The sequence below is a fragment of the Taudactylus pleione genome, unplaced genomic scaffold (genome assembly GCF_031769625.1).
Source record: "Taudactylus pleione unplaced genomic scaffold, aTauple2 ptg000129l, whole genome shotgun sequence".
Lineage (NCBI taxonomy): Eukaryota > Metazoa > Chordata > Amphibia > Anura > Myobatrachidae > Taudactylus > Taudactylus pleione.
Window position 1 is genome coordinate 11115474 of NW_028284531.1, and position 16953 is coordinate 11132426.

The following is a 16953-nucleotide window of genomic DNA, read 5'->3' on the forward strand; positions in this document are numbered from 1 at the left end:
CCGTGACAGTATAAGTTTATTAAACATACATACACACACACACACACACACACATGTACACATACTCACCTATGTAGCATCGGTCCACTTGTCCGGTAAAGTATCCATAGGGGACCTGTGAAAAAAAACATACTCACCATCTCCTATGCGAGGTTCTGTCCTCTTCGTTCCAAAGTAGGCATCCCCGGACTTGGCAAAAAAAAAAACGAAAACGCGATCCACGAACTTAGTACCGTTCTATAGAACGGTACTTCCCGAATGAGAGCTTAGCGGCGGGGTATCACCATGGAAACCCCGCTGCTAAGCGTTCATTGGCTGAGAGAGGTCATCTCCCGTCTCTCAGCCAATGAACGGCTCCCTCCATTGTAGTCAATGCTGGGAACCGCAGGGTAAACTTTAATAACCTTGCGGCTCCCAGCATTGACTACAATGGAGGGAGCCGTTCATTGGCTGAGAGAGACGGGACATGGCCTCTCTCAGCCAATGAACGCTTAGCAGCGGGGTTTCCATGGTGATACCCCGCCGCTAAGCTCTCATTCGGGAAGTACCGTTCTATAGAACGGTACTAAGTTCGTGGATCGCGTTTTCGTTTTTTTTTTTGCCAAGTCCGGGGATGCCTACTTTGGAACGAAGAGGACAGAACCTCGCATAGGAGATGGTGAGTATGTTTTTTTTCACAGGTCCCCTAGGGATACTTTACCGGACAAGTGGACCGATGCTACAGGTTACATAGGTGAGTATGTGTACATGTGTGTGTGTGTGTGTGTGTGTGTGTGTGTGTGTGTGTGTATGTATGTTTAATAAACTTATACTGTCACGGTGTGTGTGTCCTGTGTTTTTTTAAACATTTTTTTTACAGGTGAACTACAGGTACTAGTGGGCCCTTAATGCCCTGCATGCTGGTACTTGTGGTTCTCCAAGTACCAGCATGCGGGGCAGGCTAGCTGGGACTTGCAGTTCTACTTGTAAAGACAATGTTTGATATTCTTTATTTACACCACACCACACAATCAACCCGCCACCCACCACCACCAGGGGTGGCGGGGATAGCCCCGGGCTATCAGCCTGGGCCTGGGGTGCCCTGGAGAGGGTGACCCCTTTATTGGGGGGGTCCCCAGCTCTCCAGGGATCCCCGGCCTGGGCTGACTAGCGGTCAGGGTTGATGCTGCGGCTGGGGGGCCCGGTGAAAGGGCTCCCCTGGCTGTGGCATCAGCCCCCCGCTAGAAAAAGTCCAGTGCTGGTTCTGGAACATACAGGGGAACCCTACTCATTTTTTGTCCCCTATATTTCCAGAACCAGGACCGGATCAGAGCCCAGAGCTGGTTGCGCAGAATACAGGGGACCCCTACGTCGTTTGTCCCCCGTATTTTGGCAACCAGCGCTGGTTCTGACTAGCCCGGTGCTGGTTGTGCTTAAGTACAGGGGACCCCTACGTCGTTTGTCCCCTGTATTTAAGCACACCCAGCACTGGGTTACTAATGCCCGGGGCTGGTTGCTCTTTTTTGGGGGGGTGCACGCCATTTTTTTCTTTTTTTACACAGGTTTTTTTGTTTTTTTTTACCACAGCAGCACAGACGGGTCTCACGGACCTGGCATTGCTCTGTGCCAATCACACAGATGCATGTAGCACGGATCTCCCGGGTTCGTGCTACATGCAAATGGGCACCTTAACGCTGATTGGCTTCCTGTCTGCCACTGCAGTGCCACTCCTAGATGGGCCACGTGTTTGTGCCGCCCCCTTGTGTCGCTTAGCATAGTCATCCAGCTTCCTTGGTACAACCTTTTGGCCTAAAAACAATATTGTGAGGTGTGAGGTGTTCAGAATAGAGTGGAAATGAGTGGAAATTAATGTTATTGGGGTTATTAATAGCGTAGGAACAAAAAAAGGCCCATTTATGTGATTTTAGCGTTTTTTTTTATTTTTTAAGAAAAAATCCAGATCCAAAACACAAAACCCAGAACCCAAAACACGGAAGGGTGGTTTTGGCAAAACCAATCCAGATCCAAAACACGAAGAAAGATCCAGATCCAAAACCAAAACACAAAACACGAAAAGTGTCCGGTGCACACCCCTAGTTTGAACCTCACGTTGCTCAGGTCCACTTGCTGACACAACCTTCCAAGTCTGTCTTTTGAGAAGAGCAACCGCTCAATGGACATGGTCCTGAGATGGACACAATGTCGATGTCCGACACAGTGGAACAATATTTTGTTACTGCGCACGTCCCAAAGGCACATGTGTATTTATTATTATTTATTACCAGTTATTTATATAGCGCACACATATTCGGCAGTGCTTTACAGAGTGCATGTGCAGCGATTGTTTAGCAACGGCTATTGCAGAGAAGATTTATTCACAAAGTGAGTGACAAGTAGTCAGCATTTGGGGGAGTTAACATATGTACGTGGGATGCGCGCCCTGCACATTGCCCGTATATTGTGCCGGAACATGCAGTGTAAGATTTCATGTAATTACATCTTTTGTAACTAATACACGTTTCTATTTTACTGTGTTTACTGCATGCAAATATATGGGAACGTGTACAGGGAAGACTAACACTCTAAAAATGAATTCGCATTTGATATGTGCAGTATTTGCAAATTGCTAGTGTTAAAAATTCCTGAAAACCCCCAGTGGGTATGAGCAGGGCTGGTGCTAGGGAGTTCGCAGAGCCGGCCCTAGCCCATTTGGTGCCCTAGGCAAAATTTTGACTAGTGCCCCCCAACAACTTCCCATACCGAGGTGAACAGCCCCTCAGGAAAAAAACAGGTGGCCCTCCTCAGTAGGTGGTGTCGACATTTTAAAACCAATCTGTCTTTTCATCAGGACATGTCATGATGAAAAAACCAATGGGTCTTGAAACATCAACATAACCTATGTGATTTGTGACAATATATCACGTTGTTACAACTACTGAGGAGTGCTGCCTGTTTTTTTCCTGAGGGGCTGTTCAGCTTGGTACAGGAATTTGTTTATTATCCTAGGAGGATATCCCCGAGATTACCAGTAAATGTATCCAGAGTGCCGAGCTGAATGTATGTGTGTGTGTGTGTATATATATATATATATATACTATATTTATAGTAATGCCCCTGTAGTGCCCTTATAGTAATGCCCCCCCTGTAGTGTCCTTATAGTAATGCCCCCTGTAGTGCCCTTATAGTAATGACCTCCTGTAGTGCCCTTATAGTAATGCCCCCCTGTAGTGTCCCTATAGTAATGCCCCCTTGTAGTGCCCTTATAGAAATGCCCCCTATAGTGCCCTTATAGTAATGCCCCCTGTAGTGTCCTTATAGTAATGCCCTCCTGTAGTGGGTTCGATACCCCCCTCGGCCCTAACTGTGCAGAGTTTGTTTATTCTCCCTGTGCTTGCGTGGGTTTCCTCCGGGTACTCCGGTTTCCTCCCACACTCCAAAAATATACTGGTAGGTTAATTGGCTCCAAATATAAAAAAATTAACCCTAGTGTGTATGTGTGTGAGCATGTGATAGGGAACATAGGGCCTGATTCAGAGCTGCTCGTAAGCTCCCGCTCGTTCGCTCCGAGCGATGTTCGCACATCTGCGCATGCGTATGGGTCGTAATGCGCATGCGCCAACCAGTCATTGCGGTCGGAAATCGAGCACTCACTAAATAGCGAGTACCTGCTAATTTGAGTGAAAGGATGAGACGTTTGTGGGTGGTAACAGGGGAAGGTGCTTGAAAACGGGGAGTGGAGATCCGAACGCAGGCGTGCCAAACGGTCAAAACAGGTGTTTTAAGGGTGTGCATAATTAACAAAGCAGCGTCATCGACCACGTCACTTGGTTGTTTCTTAGCCTGAACTGTTCGCATGATTGCGGTAGGAAAATCCAACCACAAGCACTGCGAGCAGTTCAGACGCCTTTCGATGTACTCGATTACTCTAATAGCGGAGATGACGTAGGATGCGAGCGGCCAGGGGGCGTCTTTACAAAATGTTTCGTTCACTCGCTCAGACATAGAGGCGTCAACAGACCACAAAGAGCGAGCGCTCAATTTAAATAGCCGGCCCCTTTTTCTGAACGAGCGAGCGCAAATAGCGTCCGGCTCTGAATCAGGCCCATAGATTGTAAGCTCCACTGGGGCAGGGACTGATGTGAATGGCCAACTATTCTCTGTTAAGCGCTGCGGAATATGTGTGCACTATATAAATAACTGGTAATAAATAATAAATAGTGCCTATATAGTAATGCCCCCCTGTAGTGCCCTTATAGTAATGCCCCCCTGTAGTGCCCTAATAGTAATGCCCCCCTGTGTCTGTGTTCAGCCAGGCTCCAATCACAGCACAGGCTAAACACAGACTGCTCAGCTCAGTGCACGATGCGGACTGTCTGTGCTAGGGGGGGCGATTGCTCCAATCGCCCACCTCCCCTGGATCTGCCACTGCCTTCTGTAGATTGTCAGAATGAGCTTCTATGCAGAAGCTCATTCTGACTAAGGGCCGAGCGGATGCGGATCCCAGTCACATGACCGGCCTGGCCATCCGCAGCGCTGCCCAATCGGAGAGCTCCGATTGCGGCAGCGCGCTTGGGAGAGAGCGGGTAGCTGCACCGGCTTCGGGGTAGCAGCGGCAGGTGGCCCCAGCGGCAGGTGGCGGTGGCAGGGGGGGGACAGGCAGAGCTCAGCCCTGGAATGCCACTAGCATTCTGAGTCGCCCCTAGGCATTTGCTTATAATGCCTATGCCTAGGGCCGGCTCTGGGTGTTCGGTCACCCCTATAAACTATACATTTCTGCCCTCCTCACCTCTGTCAGCGGCAGGTAGCTGTCTCTCTCTTTGCCACTCACTGTTTGGTGGGTCCTCCTCTTGGCGTTGCGGTGCGCAGCTGAGGCAGCTCCTCCATTGCTCCTCTTCTTGGCCACACAGAGCGCGGGTGCACATGCACGGCGTGATATCATCGCATACATCGCGCATATAAACTGCTGGTCTACATGCTATTGCTGGCAGTAGCGCTGCTTTTAACAACTTATCATGGCAGGGCAATGAACTAGCTCCTCCCACTCAGGGACAGCCATTGCCGGGCAATGAAATCCATTCCTGACCAGACTGAGGCAGACATAAATTACATTTAAATACAGGCGGAAGGGATCTGGCTAATGAGTGGTCCGGATTCTGGACCACCAATAAGCCAGATCGCCGATCCACCTGAATTGAAATATAATTAATGTCTGCGGCCACCCCGGACCACCACTTAGTTTTGCCCTGACAGGCCTGCCCATGACACTGCTGCACCATCTGCCTCAGCCTGCCTGTCACAGGCACGGCAGCGCAGCTGTAAAAGCACTGAGAAAGTAAGCAGCGGGAAGGGCGCCTCTCCAGCCCAGCGCCCCCTGCAGTGCTTACCCCATGAACTGCATTGCGCCGGTTCTGGGTATGAGGACAACTATTCACACAAACTGTCAAGGTTTAATGTATAGAATTACTCTTGAAATAGAAGGAGCGTAATGCATAAATTATAAAGCAATAGTTACTTCTTTCGTCACTCTTTCCAACAGGCACATTGATTAATCATTAAGGTCACCACATTTTCTGGAAAGAAAGTAGCCTTTCCTCTGTGCTATGATCATAACATTGACATCAAGCACCAGTTCACCAACCAGAGGATAGAATACCAGTCAGGTGACAATCGTATTGAACATTGAAATTTCCTGATGCGTATTGCAGTGCTTGAGAAACCAGCAGAAATCAGAGATTACCAGAAATGGTGGAACACCCACTAACCTCCCTTGTTACCATCTTTGTGGAACTGGTTTGTGGTTAAAGCAATCAGGCTTCCTGTGTGGTTATATTGGATTTGCTCTGCAACGGTTAGATGTTTATTGTATAATAAAAAGTGTGTGAGAAAGGAAAGCTGGGGCTCTTGTTGTATATGGGATGTGTGTATGGATTTATGGTTTTAGAAAGATGTGTGGTAATTTCTAATTAATTGGATAATAATAAGTTATATTTTTATAAGGTTATTTCTGTTCTAAAGATTTTTTTCATAGTTTGTGGCATTTATTCAGGCACCTCTGAAATGGAATTCTGGATATTCATTTACTGTGTTTATTTAGGAAATGTGACACAGAACAAAACTACATGGCTGGTACATCACAGTAACTCTATAATATGCCGCAAGTAGCACAAACTATATCTAATATGTATGTGTGCATTGGAGAAGCAGTCAACTTCAATTCAAAAATTTGGAAAACACGTTCAATCAATAAAATGCATCATGAAATCACTAAGGGTAAATGTACACAAATGAGAATATAACTGTATTTACTGCTACAATTACTAAAGGCAGTGGGTACATAGAGAGAAAGGAAATAGAAATACATTATAAATATCTGCAGCAGCACTAAAAGAACAGATCATTCCTTCTCCATCTCAGACATTGTGTGAGACAGACCAGCAGTATTCACAAGGCTGCAGCCCATCACTACACAAGGGGGTCAATTCAATTGTGGGCAAAGCCTGCAATCTTGGGTGTGTGTAAAAGGTGCCTACACACTTGGCGATGTGCTCACGATCCGACGATGTGTTCGCTTTCCCCTTGAACTCTCCCCAGGCAGCTCCCCGGCAGTCGTGGGCACGATTTGGTGTTAAAAACTCTCCAATGTGACAAACGATCTATCGTCCCTCCTAACTATTCCAGTGCATTGTGACTGAGATTGTCAGATCTGCCCTACAGTACAGCAGATCTGAAGATGCGATGTACAACCAGCGGGTACGCGCATCGTTAGTGGAAACTCACGATTTGGGCATATTTTACACGATTTGTCGTCACGATTCATTGGAATCGGGCAAATCGTGTACAAAAATTGCCAAGTGTGTAGGCACCTTAAGACATTTACGGTAGCCCTGAGATTGCCTATTTCAATACGCACCCCTATGGGGCTGCGAACTAAAGTATCTAATTTCAGGGTGAAATCCAGTCAGATTGTGGGTGATTTGCTGTGCCGTTGCTAGAGTTCCAATGGCAGACATCAACCTCAGTTGAATTTACCCCATGATATCCGCATCAATGCTGAAGTACTGGTGACTTGATAATGTCACTGGTTCCAAGCAGGCCTATGTTTACATTTTGTTCCTCTCTTGTGCCGTCTACGATTATAGATCCACCACTACTGCATCCCATCTGTATAAAATAATTGTAAATGATTTAAAGACCTAAGTCAATTGATAATTAAATATTTATAATATGCAAATGATAAACTAAACTAAATAACAATAGGATGTCTCTGCTCCCTAGGCCCAGGCTTATGTGGCATTTTCAGAAATCCCGGCCTGGTTTCTAGTTAAGTTCTAAGGGGAAATTTATGAAGTGGATTTTCAAAATAAACTTTTTTTGGTGTGATTTTCAGCACTTTTACAGATGCCACATTTATCCACCCACAACCAAAATTTTGATTGCGCACTGTTCCAAATAGCCATCCCGAACGTTTTCTAGGAAAACATACAAGTCTGATACATTAACCTGCAACAGGCTGACGAAAACAATAGATGCAATACATGATTGTAGCTGCTCAAACACTTCAGTAATATCACTCAGGTGTATGTAAGGGAGGGGTCCGGGCCCCGTGTCTTCTGTTGTCTGCCCTGGGTGGTAGATAATTAAAAGATCTCAGTTGCATATATTTGCAAAAATATGTCTAGGCCAATTCATGGCGTCTCTGCTTACTGGAGGTCCCTAGTACTTAGTCAAAGTCCGGGGTGCGGAACCCCAAAAAGCCAGCGAAGGTCAGCCACCTCAGGGAAGCACACCAATGAGAGACTAAAGTAATACATTTTACTTTATTCTTATTAACACTGACTATGTGTTAAGGTGATACACAGGTGAAAGGTGTAATTAAAATGCAAAGAAATAAATATATAAATATGCAGTATTAGTAGAAAAATAATTTTAAGGTATCAAAGTGCTACATAAAGTGTTACAGTGTGCCAACACAGAGCTGCCCAGCCACACCAAACCTAGGGGGCACCGCACACAGATGAGTCCACATACATCTATCCTCCATTCGCTACAAGTTGCGCTACACATAACGCGGAAGCTCTGTGTGATTCGGTATTGCTGTACGTCTTTTCATGTGATTTTATACCTTCAAATGCGTCTTATTCCGCAGTTGCTCACAGAATATAGGCATGCCAAATATAATTTTAATCAGCAGAAGCCGCTTGTGCTAACTATTAGCATCGTTGTGCCAATAAGATGTATTAGAAGGTAAAAAGTTGCATGAAATACGTTTGTCATGGCGCAACTAGAAGGGTTGTTTACCAAGCAAGGAAGCTAGATGTATGAGGACACATCTGTAACTGCTATTAGGTAACAGTTTTATTTACTTTAAGAGGGTCTGGTACCTTGTTAGCATTAGTCCGGACAGGTGAAGGGTCTTTGAAATGGCAGATGTTTTCACTAAAGCGGCAGTGGCTTGGGCTAAGCTACTTGCGATTCTGGGGTTTCAAACCTGAACTGCCGCAAATCACTGGTGATTTGAGTTAGAATCCTCCTAAAAATTTGTCTTTGTGAAATTGTCCTCACAAGCTGTATTCTCATGATTATGGTTTAGCCCACACAATAGCTGCCTCCAGTGTAGATGACAGGTGCAAAACCCCAGTAATTCTGCAATTCTTAAAATGAACCCACACATTTGTTGATGGAAAAATACATCACTTGTGACTCATTTTCCATCTATCTCTGCTCTTTTACTTGTTGGGACACTATAATGACTGAATTATGTTGGAGTTGTTTTGTTGTCAAGGTTTTCACAGATGGACAACACATGGTATTTGATGATTGGCATCATGCCATTTATGTGTGTAATGTATATATGTATTTTAGAAATCTATATATAAATATGTGACACACTCACACACATCTATATATAGTACATTCTAGTGATATTTATGGAGTTGTTTTTATACTTTTTCTGTCATTAGTCTGGTAATCTATATACTGTATATAAAAATAAAAACATTTCTGTAACAGTAGAAAAATAGTTTGTTAGCTCGTGAAACACCTGTGTAAAGGAAGAGAAACACAAAAATATAACTAATGTTGGATGCAAATGAAGTGAATTAAAGATTATAAATCGGCTTTCATTTGGTGTTTCTGTCCCTTTTGTACATGGACGCTAGGAGGGAGTATAAAGTACACGTCCTCCACTGAGAACCCCACAATGGTGAAATGCCTCGTAATGGGCTCCAGTCAGAATGTTGACAATCAAAATGTTGACATGCTCTGAATGTTGTCATGTTCAGGAGGGAAGCAGTCGCGAAGCCGACGGATGTAATCCCGACCGCCGGCTTCCCGACTGTCTAATTCTGGCAAGGCACTAATGACAGGCGTCGAAATACAGACGCCTGTCATTAGACCTATGCCGGGAGCCCGACACCCGGCTTACAGATTCCCCTCCCCCCGCGCGGACTGCCACGGGGGGAAGGGTTATGTTAGGGGCTACCGGGGGGGGGGGGGATAGGCACCCCCCGTGAGCAGGGCCGGCTCTAGGGGTGTTCGACCAGTGCGGTCGCACAAGGGCGCCACCCCTAGAGGGCGGCACCCTTCACCAGCATCCCGATTTCAGTGGGACAGTAATGTCCCGCTGCTCCATCCGCGGGCTGCAGTGGCCCGCGGGTGGTCTAATTGGGAGGTTGGGGACCCCCACCGCCGCAGCTGTGCAGCGGTGCCGGACCCCCGGAGTGTGAATGGCGTGCGGCATCCATTCACTGACGGAAGAGGGCTGGGGGAAGCCCAGCCAGTGACGGATTGCTGGGCTTTACCCCCAGCCTGACGTTATTTGGAGGCGTGCCATGCGGGCACGCTTCCAAATAACGTCGCATAGGGGGTGTGGCCTATGGTAATTAGGCCACGCCCCCAAATTCGATCGTGCGATGAGAGGGCGCCATGTGATGGGCCGGCACAGGGTGCTCTGACCCCTGGAGCCGGCCCTGCCCGTGAGGTTTGGTTTAGGCTAGGGGAAGGGGGGGTTAGGCACCCCTGGGGGAGGTTAGGGTTAGGCACCCTCCTGGGGGACTTAGGTTTAGGCTGCGGGGAAGGGGGGGTTAGGTTTAGGCACTTAGGGGGGGATTAGGGTTAGGCACTTGGGGGAGAGGTTAGGGTTAGGTACCCCTAAGGGAGGGTTAGAGGGTAGAATAAGTTTGGTGAATACTTACCTTTTGACGATCAGGATTTCCACCCCTGCTGGGCTGCCGCTGTCGGGATTTGAACCGTTGGCCATTCCGTTCAGGATATGTACAGATAACATGTAGACATCCACAATGTCAACACCGTCATAATGATATTTTCAAAATGTCAGCATTGTGAATTTCGACAGTCACAATGTCATCATATGCAATTAGGGTTATACTACCATTAGGGTTAGGTTTATGTTGCAATTAGGGATAGGGTTAGAGTTATACTACAATCAGGGCCGGATTAAGGCTTGTGGGGGCCCTGGGGCAACTAAATTGTGGGGGCCCCCACCAAGCCACACGGAGCCTGCTCCCCCCACCCCATCCACCATACAGAGCCTAATCCTACTTCTCCGCCACGTGTGTGTTAAACACGGACTCGCACACACACATATATAGTACCAGTCAAAAGTTTGGACTTCTCATTCAATGGTTTTTGTGGTAAATTATTTTCAACATAGTAGATTAATACTGAAGACATCAAAACTTTGAAAGAACACATATGGAATTATGTTTTAAACAAAAAAAGTGTTAAACAAATAAAAATGTTTTATATTTTAGATTCCTCAAAGTAGCCCCCTTTTGCTTGGATGACAGCTTTGCACACTCTTGGCATTCTCTCAATCAGCTTCATGAGGTAGTCTCCTGGAATGGTTTTGAATTAACAGGTGTGCCTTGTCAAGAGTCAATCTGAGGAATTACTTGCCTTCTTAATGTGTTTGAGACCATGAGTTGTGTTGTGCAGAGGTAGGGTTAGTACACAGTGGAGACCACTATTTGACTACTGTTGTAATCTATATTATGGCACCAACCACTCAACTCAGTAATGAGAAACAACAGTCCATTATTACTTTAAGGTCATTATGAAGGTCAGTCGATACGGATAATTTCAAGAACTTTGAATGTATCCTCAAGTGCAGTTGCAAAAACCATCAAACGCTATGATGAAACTGGGCTCTCATGAGGACCACCCCAGAAAAGGAAGACCAAGAGTTACCTCTGCTGCAGAAGATAAGTTCATTAGAGTTACCAGCCTCAGAAACTGCTACTTAACAGCACCAGATTAGAGACCACTTAAAGTCTTCACAGAGTTCAAGTAGCAGACAAATCTCAACATCAACTGTTCAGAGGAGACTGCATGAATCAGACCTTCATGGTCGTATTGCTGCGAAGAAGCCACTACTGAGGATGAACAAGAAGAAGAAGAGAATTGTTTGGGCCAAGAAACACAAAGAATGGACATTAGACAAGTGGAAATCTGTACTTTGGTCTGATGAGTCCAAAGTTGAGATTTTTGGTTCCAACTGCCGTGTCTTTGTGAGGCGCAGAGGTGAGCGGATGGTTTCTGTATGTGTGGCTCCCACTGTGAATCATGAAGAAGGAGGTGTGATGGAGTGGGGGTGCTTTGCTGGTGACACTGTTGGTGATTTATTCAAAATTCAAGGCACACTTAACCAGCATGGCTACCACAGCATTCTGAAGCGCCATGCCATCCCATCCCATCTGGTTTGTGCTTACTGGGACCATCATTTGTTTTTCAACAAGACGATGACCCCAAACACACCTCCAGGCTATGTAAGGGCTACTTGACCAAGAAGGAAAGTGATGGAGTGCTGCGTCAGATGACCTGGCCTCCACAATCATCCGACCTACACCCAATTGAGCTGGTTTGGGATGAGTTGGACCGCAGAGTGAAGGAAAAGCAGCTCACAAGTGCTCACCTCTTTGAACTCCTTCAAGACTGTTGGAAAACCATTCCAGGAGACTACCTCATGAAGCTGATCGAGAGAATGCCAAGAGTGCGCATCGTCAGCAACATAGCGGGTACAGACTGGCCGATGTGCCCGATATGTCGCACCGGATCGAACGACATATCGCTTAGTGTGTACCCGGCAGTAGGCTACAGATCGGGTTAGTGTAAGTTTTAGCCCAAAATATCAGTGTCAGTGTTGTGCCTGTCACCATTCACAATGTCAACAATTTTAAAATGTCAACATTATGTTAATGTTGGTATTGTGGATATCAACATTCAGGTTATGTCTACATTATGGTGTTGAAATAATGAATATCAACATTCTGAATGATGACACATCCTACCACACCCTTGTTACTGGCTGGCAGCATTATACTGACACATTGTTATTTTATGCAAAATCTTCAAAACCACAGTATTTAGTAGAGGAAGGGGAAACAAATGTGTGACTAGGTGCAATGTCAATGAGGTTATTTCTATAGTGCAGGAAATAGGACATTTCTTTTCCTGTCCTGTTTAGTATGCTGCTTGCTGACGGTCGCCAGCCGTACTGGAAAAGCAGGTAGTTATTACTAAATTTATTCAGCAGCAACTATAATGTGTTTTTCTTTTTGTACTATAATACAAAGGTGCGCACATCCGCATTGCTCTGTACATGGCCTACTCTGCTTTCTGCTTAGTGCGGGATATAAAGGTGTTTTGATAAGACTTTTTAGGCATATATTTTTATTTCAATTTATTTTGTTAAGGTTTGTATTTCTTTCGGTGATCTTATCATATACAGTAGGCATAGAAGAAGTTTATTATAGCTCTTTCTAGACTTTTACTAGTCTACACTATGTAGCCGTGATTAGATTTACACTTTTAGAACTAGGACATTTTTTGCTTCTTATTCCTCTCATTTCTTAATATAATGTTACTGTATTGTCATTTATTTCCTGCATTTTAACCTCAACGTTTATGGCTATAAACAGGTCCCTTGAAGAGCTATTTTTACTTTCTCTTTCTTCATTTTCCGGTACTAAGAATAATGTAAACTGCTATTTAACCATTACCCTGATGGGCTCTGGGTACGACATTACCTGGTATAGATCACATCACCTGGGAATTGGGTAAAGAGAGGATAGATAATATGGGGCGGATGCTGAGTTGGACTTACACCAATGTGCATAGCAGAACATATGCAAATTGGTTATGCGAGTGTGCAGAAAAAAAAAAATTTATGTGTTCATATGTAGACCTGTCACATCTTCCACTTGTGCCTCCTTATGACTGGAACGGGGGAATGAAAGAGAGAAAGAGCGTGTAAATGCATACTGATTATATTAGGTGCATGCTCGGGTAATTGCACACAGAGACTGACCTGCATGAAGACACATATACGCCTGTCAGGAGCCATATGAATTGCTGGGGCCTGAGCAGGACAGCTGCAAGTACATACTGATGGTGATGACAGCGTTAGCTAGCTGCTACTGAGTGGCTGACTGCGGATTCACCTCTGAAGGTGATAGGTCTTTTCTTCATAGATCATATTATATTATTTTGTGGTCGTTTATCAGTTGTTGTTTTTTTTTATTTTTACATTTTCTCGATAAAGATAATTTATACCCACTGCATTAGAGTTTTTTCTTAAATTCTAATCAAAACTAATAGTGAATCTGTAGTTCGCTTCAAAAACAAATGTTTACAAAATTGGGTACTGTGTGTATTTGATGTAGGCCCAATGTAGTCAGTTATGACGGTTTTGAAACCAAGTGTATGGATAGGAGAGTTGCGGTCACATAGATGCTAGTCAGCATATGGCCCAGAATCCGCATTGCAATATGGCCGAGTTGCATCCAGCTGAACTATGGCCCCTGTGTGTTTTGTTTTCTATGCAACTGCTCTGTTTTGTTTTGTCTTTTGGCTAGATGTCAATTTGAAAGCTAAGTGTATGCCTTTTCCGTACACAGTTCCCACTTTAATTGTTTGGTAAATTTACTTTGAGTCTGTGAATTTTATTTTATTTTTTTAATGTAATAATATATGGATATTATGTTTTGGCATCTTAGCTATTGCACTTATGACCTGTTTTATTGTGGACATGCTAATAAGCCATGATTATGTTTTATTATGTATATTTGAAACCGTTTCACATAAATAGGAATGTGTTATTTACGCTCCTGCCAATTCACTATTTTGATTTCCTTAGTGCTTTCTACTACTTCCTATTTCCTTCCACTTTGCTACATTTAGTTTTATTGTAACCGTGTATGTAAGTGTAAATACATGTCCCAGAAAGCAGAAAAGTATTGCCTGCTCTCTCTTTAACAACTAAGTCATTGTTCATTGAAGTTATACACGCTAAAGGGTAAAGGGGTGTAATGGATTTTGGTGCATAAAGACCATGCATAGACATTCTCTGTGGAGAATATTGAAGGATGCATTGAATGCCAGATTCAGTTGTTTACAGATGAGTCTTAAGCCGGCTACATGTGGTACGATGTTTAGCCGGCAATGCGATGCACGATCCGACGTCCGACATATCGGGCGGTCCCCACACACTGAGCGATCCGCTTCCTGACCGCCCGATATGCCGCGCCCCCCCTCCCTTCCGCATAGACTAGCATGAGATCATTCGTCATTTTCACCAGATCTCTTGAGCAGACAGAAAGATCTGGCGGAGCAACGGACGACCTCACGGAAGCGCACAGTGGCCGATATCATGCCCACACATGGAACGATATGGCTGCGATATCGTTCCAATCTGTCGGATTAGCCGCTATATCGCTCCATATGTGGAGCCCTTTAAAGTTGTACTATCACACAGATAAAAAAATAGAAAAATTTTCATAGAGTTCTATCCCCCTTTTCAGATCTTGGGTTCCACTATATGCACCTTTTAATCCTTTAAACGATGTTGGAAAGTGTTGAAAGCAGGATGACCGATCACAATGTCATGATTGTGGCTTCTGATTAATACTCTATGCACCTCCCCCTTTCAGTTTTTGGCTAGCGCTGTGAGGGGAACAGAGGTACTCGAGGAAAAGTCTACTCCCCGGTGGCTCTGGACTGGCACTTTTAGTATAATCTTTTACTCTATGGTAGTGCAGTTAATTTAGGTAACCAAATACGGGAAACAATTGAGCACTCAGCAAACACTAAGGGCCAATCCTATTCCATGCGATGTTCTTGCGGGTACTTGTCATCGCAACAATGGACGCATGGGTATGGCAGCCCAAATTTGCTTAAAAGTGCTCGCTGCCCCATAGTGCTCCGAGCAAAATTAAGCGAATTTGGGCTCGGAGCGGGCCGCGAAGGGTGCGAGGTGACTGTTCGTTGCCGGCGTCTTAACGCTATCGCAAGGGCAACTACCACCCTTTGCATGGAATAGGACCTCTAAAAGTCCAGAAGAGGCCTGGAAAGATTACTGCCGCACACCACCTCAGTGAAATGCCTACACTCCTCTTTTGCAGTACTTTTAGGTGCCTCAATAATATCATGGCAAACCATACTAATTATCCGATAATATTTGTATCATTCCCAGAAGACAAAACCTAAAGAATAACAATTTTAATGTTCAACGACCCACCGACACTGCTTAATTGTAATATTCACATTAGGGTTTATATTCAGTTGGGTATTCAGTAAAACATTTAGTAAAAGGATTTAGTGTTCATCCAAATCTTAAAACCTGGATTCACTACATCCATAAATATATTTACGGAACTGGCATGATACCTGTAAAGTGAAGCCAATTTGTAAATTATATTGTAAAACATGCAAAACAGATGGTACTGTACAACAACGGTCTGGCTGAAGTTAGCTGACAGAAACATCCACAATGGGCTGCCTCTGAAGAGAGATAGTATGGTGCAGAATATAATAGATGCGGTACAGCTACATTGATACATTAATCTATGCATATGGGGGAATATACATATTTACAGATGTGCCGTAATACACCTAGCCTCAATTCGCCATGCGGTGCGTTACACCTGGCATGTGTGTGCCGCCAGGTCCCGTGCGTCACTACTTGTGCCAAGTGTCTTTTTCGCCCAAAAATGCGTCTCTTAGTAAAGTGTCAAGTGTCTCATATCAAATTAATCAGCGCAGTCTCCTGTGACGTCTTAGTCACATCGCATTGTGCCTAAGACGCATTTTCTATCAAAAAAGATGCAAATATGATGCTCGGCACAAGCATAGTAGCACTGGACCTGGTGCTGAGAGGGGTTGTTTGGTACGACTGCAGCAATAGTGTACGAGGATACATCTGTAGATCCATGCACAAATACAAGAGCAATTACAGCCAACTTGTGTTTAATTCTGCATCAGACCTATGTGTATAATCTAGCTGCTATTGCCTCTTTTATGATTTAACCACTTAATAGGCAGGGTCACATGGTGTAGACCTGACCAAAAGATGGCCAACAGTACGTATGCACTTCACATACCAAAGAGTGAAAGGGGTGGGCCGTCACAGTGTTCTGAAAGTCTGCATTACCAGGACCAAATTAAAGAGTAGCAGAAATAAGGGGCAGCCCTGTCTCATACCACAAGACATCGCAACCTTCTCACCTCGAAAACCATTAACAAAGAGTCAGGTCACTGGAGAGGTGTAGAAAAACCAAACAAGGCCCTGAAATCTGCACCAAAACCACGACGAGACAGGACTTTGTGGATATAAGACCATTATACTGTATGAAAGGCCTTTTTAGCGTCCAGGCTAAGAAGCATATTAGAATGGGCTGAGGGAGAGATCAAAGAAGACAACGTCGCCGCTGCTATAGCAGAACCTATATATTTCAATAAGGTGGAGCTTATATAGGTAATATGGGTACGATGAAGCTCTGTATGGGCCTGTTGGGGCCCATTTAAAAGATGTATGAGAAAAATTTAAGTCTTTCCCTTTAAGACAAGGATGGGAAACCTCAGACCTGGGGGCCGTATTTGGTCTGGCCCTCTGAGCTTTTTTCTGCTAGCCTCATCTGGCTAGCAGGGTGCCTAGAATGGCATTCTGCTGCCAGAATC

At 44.8% G+C, this 16953-nt stretch overlaps 1 protein-coding gene across 1 annotated transcript in view; it reads left to right on the plus strand.

The window, feature by feature from the left end:
* Window positions 1–16953, plus strand: part of ADAMTSL3 (ADAMTS like 3) — a 536839-nt gene that overhangs the window by 83559 nt on the left and 436327 nt on the right. The window lies entirely within an intron of this gene.